This window comes from Trachymyrmex septentrionalis, unplaced genomic scaffold (genome assembly GCF_001594115.1).
Source record: "Trachymyrmex septentrionalis isolate Tsep2-gDNA-1 unplaced genomic scaffold, Tsep1.0 scaffold132, whole genome shotgun sequence".
Classification (NCBI taxonomy): domain Eukaryota; kingdom Metazoa; phylum Arthropoda; class Insecta; order Hymenoptera; family Formicidae; genus Trachymyrmex; species Trachymyrmex septentrionalis.
Window position 1 is genome coordinate 615,219 of NW_017304461.1, and position 7,591 is coordinate 622,809.

Consider the following 7,591-nt stretch of genomic DNA (forward strand, 5'->3'; position numbering starts at 1 on the left):
AAATTCTATTTTTTAGCTGCTGGTTTTTTCGAAAAATTAAAAGATTAATGCGCTAGTTGTTAATAAAGAAAAACGTAGGTGTAAATTAGGCCTGATTCATAAACACGTTATAATACATATACCACCGCATTTCCGCGATTACAAAAAAAAAAGGGAAAAAATATTCATATCATATGCTCTTTATTTATCTATTGCGTTCAGCGATAAGTTGATGAAGATACGTGCACGTGTATGAATCGGCTCACGCATGCGTTATAAACAGTGGCACGTAAATCAGTCATTAATAAAAAATCAATTAATCAAGTTATTAATAAATTTCGCAATGACACAACAAAATTAATATTTTATATTTTACACTGAACAAATAGATTTAAATGCTAACAACACGGAAAAAATTGTTTTGCTGAACTATCTAAAGAATTAGATACAGATTTGAAAACAATTTTGTTTGTACAACACTTAAAAAATTGTTTACTGGAATGTTAAAACCTTTTGCAGCCATCAATGTTTAAGCAGCCTACAGAATTATTTTCATAATTCAACAAAATTATTTTCCAATCAAATTTGTCTTTTTTCTCTTTCTCTTTAGAAATTATTATATCTTAATCAACTCTTATAAGAAATCTAATACTGACCAATTTATTACTGAAAGATAATAATTAATTGTACAATATTTATTTGAAGTAATGAAAATATTAAACAACAATTTTTAATACTTGTAAGTAATTAATTAGGGATATTCTGTAAAGGAATTAAGAAGAAGCGTAAAAAGCGTGTAAGCGATTCTAAATGAACTCCTTCGCTATAACTCATCTTAGATATTTAATAGTAAGTCACGACTCTCTTGGAATTATATTTATATTACATATTTCCAGCTATATATCATCGCTCGTAACTTTCCATATAAGACAAAGATATCAGTTGGTACACTTATCAAGTATAATATAATTACATTTAATTATAATACCTCCCCAGCATTACGCAGCAATTTAGTTACGTGAATCATCCCCGCGAGCTTTTCTTGACGCGAAGCTGTAACATTATGCAATGCCTTTTTGTACTTAACGTGAGGAAGTAAAAAAAATAAGTTCGTGGAAAATGTCAGTACGTAGCGCCGAGAAAACCCGGCAAAGAATAAGCTAATTAGCCGCACGATACTATTAGTAAATCTCTATATTTATGAAAGATCGGCCGAGCGATACTGTTAAATCTCATACGTGTATAGATTTTTTTCAGTTTTTCTGTAGAAATACTGAATGCTCGCGCCACTTATCTGATTTCGCGTAAACGTCATTCATCACGTTTCAACGATATAACAGAGATCATGCGATTGGATGCTACGTAAGATGCATCATCTTTGGTGTTTTCCAATGAGAAACATTCTAGAAGCATTGAAGTCGAGAGAAACGTCACCGGAGAAGAATTCCTTCATTCGATTAGTCCTATTTATAAAATACCGTTGTCAAACGAATTAAACCCTTTCCGAGACCATTCAATTAGCCTTAATTATTTGCTCCGAAATTTCCGTAACTAGAATTCGCGGATTCGATGTACTCGACAAAACTTGAAATTAATGTATTTTTGCTTTTAACAAGCTTTAACAGCTTATAACAAATTAATTTTTTAAAATAATCTTAATATTTTATTGTATTATATTGATGAATTATTGTTTTTCTCTTTATATTGCTCGTGCTTTTCTACAGCTTTTTCCTTTGTTTTTTTATAATTTGGCAAAATAAATTAAATTAAATTTGAAAATTACTATTTTCTTTCATTTATTTAACCTTTTCCTTTATTTTTAATACCATAAAACTTCGACAAAATCAAATTTAAAAGTATAAGTACAATCGAGATTGTTTGTAATCTTCCTCTATGTTTGTTAAAAAATCTGACTCGTGTCTTTATTTGAGAGAAAAGTGTTGCGCATTTGTTTTTGATATTTTAAGTGATAGATTAGCTAAATCTGATCTTTTAGTAAATATTCAACTAGTTTATCGTCTTATCTCCCCCGTTCTGCTCGTGGCATAAAACTTGTTCGTTATTGGCTGTCGCTCGATGGTTCGATCCGAAAACTCGTTCTCGTCTGTCATTTTCCCTTTCAGTTCTGTGCCCGCGAGCGCTTTTATTACGCTCTTTCCGCAACTTGTCGTCGCAAGTTATCGACCTTAAAACCGTAATGAAGATTTATCTCTATCCACCTTATCTTATGCCTGCCACTAAGCGGACCAGAAATAGCCGGCGATTATGTACGCTAATAGGTAAATCAAGGTACACTCGATAATACACCTGTTAACGAGCATATTTAAATTTCTGACGATGAGAGGCAAGAACTATTAATACGTCATTAGCATTGACATTCGAGCCTAACAAAATTTATTATCAATAATATATATATATATATACAAGACTGCAATGTGAATAACTGAAATAAATATGATCGAGACTCTCTTTGTGATGTTATAATAATATTTTTAGATACATTTTTTAATACGCCTTCCAGCTAAATGAACTGGGCGTCTATTATACTGTTCAGATTTGAAATAAAATCAAAACTAATAATATCTAGGCCTAGGTGGGTAAATTAAGGAAATTTGGAATGAATACCAATTAGGATTAATAGTAAAGCTAATAAGCATCTTACTATTGGAAAGAATTTATTGCAAAAATTTATTAGTTTTACGGATTTGAATCCCGCCCGTCTCGACAAGAAAAATTCATTCTATTAGTTTACGCCGCGTAAAAATTTTTTTTCTTTCTTTACCAATAAGATGCGAAACAATAATCATCTTTGTTATATAACTGCGTCACGCCATACACGTATATAATCGTGCGATAATTTTCCATAGGTATTGCTCTTTCGCACTCGCAATTATCGGCTCGCATTCATTGACGCTCGATAATTAATTCATGCCCTTTACGCTCCTTCGCGAGACATTTGCAGAGACGGTACCGAGTCGGTTACAAAGGCGATTACCATGAAAATGCAATATGTCAATTAGATAGACGGACAAGCGAATGGAATAATTGCTCTCACCTCTGGAATTCTTTTCGTTGCCTCGGGCCAAGAGGGGGCAAGAAAAAGGAAACAGTGGAGAAGTCGCCGTGTCATTATGTACGACACTCTTGCCGTGTCTACGGCACGTGGATCGTGCAGTGTCCCTACTCTCTAGATGATGTAATCTTCGAGTAAGTTTGCGGGAAGCGTGACCGTTCCAAATCTCGGTCAAAATCTTTCAGTCCTACTTTATGTCGAAACATGACCACTGCACGATCCACTATAATACAATAGCCGCCTTCCTTATATCGTTTATCTGCCAAATTCTTGGCAGACATCCGTTAAAGTTACATCAGAAATTTGTAGAGTGAAAGCATGTATCGAGCTCGTAACAGGTATATTTATTGGGGCTTCAAGAATTGTGGCGACTTACAAAGAAAAAAAATTGTTGGTAAAGAAGGAGCGAAAAAATTGAAAATTTTACAGATTTAACGACCTTCACGAAACCACTGCGTGACGGATTTTAAAAAATCGTTTTCTTTTTTCTTTTTAAACATGATAAATTAGGGTCTAGCAACCCTAATTTTTTTAACAATATAGGTTTCAATAATATAAGCTAAACTGGAATGTTATATGAATGAATGAATTAATTAAGGAAGGGCCAAAAGTACTAGCCTAGACCTCGTATTTAACCTTTCTTTGCTTATTTAAGCAGATTAAACAAATGTTTAGTTAAAATTGAAATCTTTTCTTATGCAGCTATATAAAAACATTGAATAGATGTTTCTTTCGTCATTAATGTTATTAATGTTAAATGTACATTTATTAAATCATCGAAACGTTTAAATAAATTTAGTTTAAAAAACGTATCCAATTTTAAACGATTATTTTTTTCAGTTTATACGTTTATTACATGATTTTTAACGTTTATTAAATTTTGACATTTTTGTAATGTGTTGTGCTTGATTTATGTACATATAGTGATCTAGTTTAACTTGTTATCAAAAGTTATTAGACTCTAATTTGACATATTCAAAAAAGAAAGCAAAACGACTTGAAAATATAAAATTTGCAAAACGCAGCCGTGAAACGAATTTCGTGAAACTCGCTAAATCTGAGAAATTTATAATTTTTTCGATTAGACGAATTTATACCCACGAGATATATTTGTGAGTCACTTTTCCATTTAAACTATCTTACACGCGATGTAATTGCCGGAACATTATGTCGTTGCGTAATGGAACTTCGTAACAATGTCTTAATTGCAGTGCAATTTTTATACGATCATATACTCGTATCTTTACGATTTGTAACCGGTCGACTGACTTATTTAAGTGTACACATTAACGCGTATATTTTATTTTTAATTACCAATTTGTAACCATTATGATTAGTTCCGCAGATAAATTGAGTCTTTCTCTCGGAAGATAAACTTTCAACGAGGTCAGTGGGCAAAAATATCAGCGGAAGAAAAGAAAATGGAGAATGAAGCCATACATATTGCGCGCGTGCGATTTTGTCACGGAAAGAACGATTTTACCGAAATATCTAAAAATTTAGCTAGACAAACCTGAAAATAACGTTATTGGACCATCAAAATAATTATGTAAAACACAAACTAATTACTACACGAGTTCATAATGTTAAATTATACCCAATTTGATTGATTTTTAATTATATTTCTATTAATCGCCACTGATCTCTTATACTCAATATGTTGATTAATTAATGAAATTAAACAATTTAACTCGAGATATGTATACAATTTTATTTAAATTTAGTTCGTTATTTACTAAGTGCAAATTTTAATATGAATGTTTACTTTGAAATTAACCACAAATGGATTGATTTACATTTTGATACGCATAGAAATTAAAAGTTAAATATTATTTAACTCAAGGGATTAGAGAGAGAGAGAGAGAGAGAGAGAGAGAGGGAGGACCATTGCTCCTTTAATATTTAACAGTGTAAAATGTCAAATCTTTGTGCAGCATTGTTCATTATGCTTAAGAATTATACATAATTATTTTAATGGTGCAACGAAATTATTTTCAAATCTGCACTTATTAAATTTCTAGATACTTCACAAGAGAACATTGCAAAACTACATTGCAAAAGTGACAAAGAACTAATATTACCAATTGAAAGATTATGTTTGAAATAGATATTCTAGAATCTAGATGGTCAAATCTTGGGATCCTATGGATTCTGTTAATCCGTAATAACAAAAATGCATTCTCGAGGTATTTTGTATCAAAATAGTTGAAACATTCCGGTCCAAGTCGAGTATAGAAACCATAGGATCCCAAGATTTGGCCATCAAGAATACCTATTTCACGTGATCGATCGTTAAACATTTTTTGATATTTTTGATGCACGCAGCACGTTTCCTTGTCAGTCAAATTATTCTTTCGCGTGTTGACATTTAAGTTATACGTGAGGCTTACTGCAACTCCATGTAAACGAACGTCGATTTACGACGCGGAAGGAAGTAACGCTCTCGAGGCGCTCTCATCTACCTGTGTACTACTCTTTCGTTACCGTAGCGATACAATTCACTACTCGCGCTCGCGTAACCGCGTTCTCCAGCGCGTTGCAGCGTGTCGGAGGCCCCGCGCTCGTTCCGGGAGTTCCCCGGTCCCCGACCCATGTCGAGAGATTGAGAGTCGCCGCGAGTTGGTCCCCCTTGTCCCCTCTCTCTTTTCCTCGTCCTCCATCTCCACGCCATCGTTTCTCTCTATCTCTCCCCGTGTATGCCTGCCTAGCGGGGCCTCATAGGGAAAGAAGAATCAACAAGGATGCGGTGGACAGGGAGAGGAGGCAGGATATATGTATATACGTAAGAAGGAACGACGAGAGGAGAGAAAAGGGAAAAGAAGAGGAGAAAGAAAAAGGCGCGTGTGGTGCCGGAGACTCCGAACGATGGAAAATGAGAGAGAGAGAGAGAGAGAGAGAGAGAGAATGCGTCATTTATCATGCGCTCTGGAACAAGCCCCCTCAAGTGCTAGACAAAAAGTACATGCACAACTAGAGCTTACTCCATTAATAAAATATAAAATAAAGTTTATAGCGAATATAAAAGTACACGTGCGAGTGTATAAGTGTATTACACGAGTGTGTATTAGTGTAACTCAAGGCAGGGGGAGACGGAGGTACGCGAAGAGCCGTACACGCGCACAAAGAGATGAGAGGACGAAGGAGGAACGACAATCGGGAATAACACGCGGGGGGTCTCGGGCTCTCTCACGAGAGGACGACGGACCGACGACGGAGGGAGAGAGTTGGACCGCAGCAAGGAAGGGTGCGCGCAGAGAGCGAAGGAGTAGCTGCGGTGGCGGTGGCGACGGTGGAGGAGGAGAAAGAGGAGGAGGAGGAGGAGGAGAGATCTCTGGACCAAAGCGCGGGAAGCAGCGCGAGGGGGGTCCGAGAACGACGGTAGAGTGACGATAGAGAGGGGTCCGGGGGGTCGGTGGGGGTCTGGCAAGGAGCGAGGGATCCCATTGGTTCGCGGCCGGGCCATATTATAAGCGGCTGCAGTCCGTGCTAGTTAATGTTAGCTCGAGCCTCCACGCGAGACGACGCATCTCTCTTGTCCGCCGTCGCCGTCCGCCGCCGTTACTACTGCTTACTACTACGACTACTACTATACTCACGCACGCCTCTGCAGAGCGCCGGAGTATCGCGTACCGCGTGAGAGCCGTTCACCACACGTTCACGTAACACAGACACCGTGCGTCGTAAAGAGGAAGAGAGAAGGAGACGTGATCAACCGGCTGAAAGATAATACGCACGTTGATAAGACGACGCAGCATCAGAAAGAGATCCGCGATCCTTCCGCAAACGCACTATATATATATATATATATACACACGCAATTTGATTTCATCCACGAAATCCGAGGAGCCAGTTCCCCTCCCCTTCCCCCTCCTCGCGTTCGTCGGTTCGTTCAGTGTTCGCGTCGTTCAGCTATTGTTCGGGGAACCGCGTGTCAATCGTAGCGGCGAGTGTCAAAAGTGAACGAAAAGGAGAATCCTAATTCGCTAGGTCCAGTGAGGAGGCGAAGAGAGAGAGAGAGAGAAAGAGAGAGAGAGAGAGAGAGAGAGAGAGAAAGAGAGAGAGAGGGAAGAGAGTAAGAGATAATAAGACAGAGAAAGGGATCCAGTTTCTTTTGGAACACGCCGGCGAGAGGAGATCCAGAAGCACGAGATAAACCAGGACCAAAAGTGCGAAAGAGCGGATAACGAAGTAAGTCCCGTTGCATCACTCGTTGAAACCTTCCCGCGGACGAAATTCGAGAAATATCTCGAATGTATCTCGATCATATCAGCTACACCAATGTTATGATACTGACGATGTTACATATAGTTTATAAGTTACGATTTTTTGACGATGCACAGTACAGCAACACCGACTGCGCTCAACAAAAAAAGCAACATTGTAACTGTTGTAAGATTCTTTAGTATGATTGATCGTGTTCGATAGAATGTTTATTTTGCAACTATCGGGATAGTTTTTTCTTCACGTTGATCGAATTATATTATACTTTACTATACTTTTAGATGTACAGGAATAGTTCTGCCTCAGTGAAGAAAACTA

The 7,591-nt window shown here is 37.1% G+C and overlaps 2 protein-coding genes across 4 annotated transcripts in view; one reads left to right on the plus strand and one right to left on the minus strand.

The window, feature by feature from the left end:
- The window catches only part of LOC108757121 (peroxisomal leader peptide-processing protease-like), a 93,338-nt gene that overhangs the window by 35,948 nt on the left and 49,799 nt on the right, over positions 1-7,591 (minus strand). The gene's annotated exons all lie outside the window — the stretch shown is intronic.
- Positions 6,561-7,591, plus strand: part of LOC108757122 (ion transport peptide-like) — a 30,275-nt gene continuing 29,244 nt past the window's right edge. For both annotated transcript variants that reach the window (XM_018501502.1, XM_018501500.1), the window contains exon 1: positions 6,561-7,240. The gene's annotated coding sequence lies outside the window, so the exon portion shown is untranslated. The remainder of the gene's footprint in view (positions 7,241-7,591) is intronic.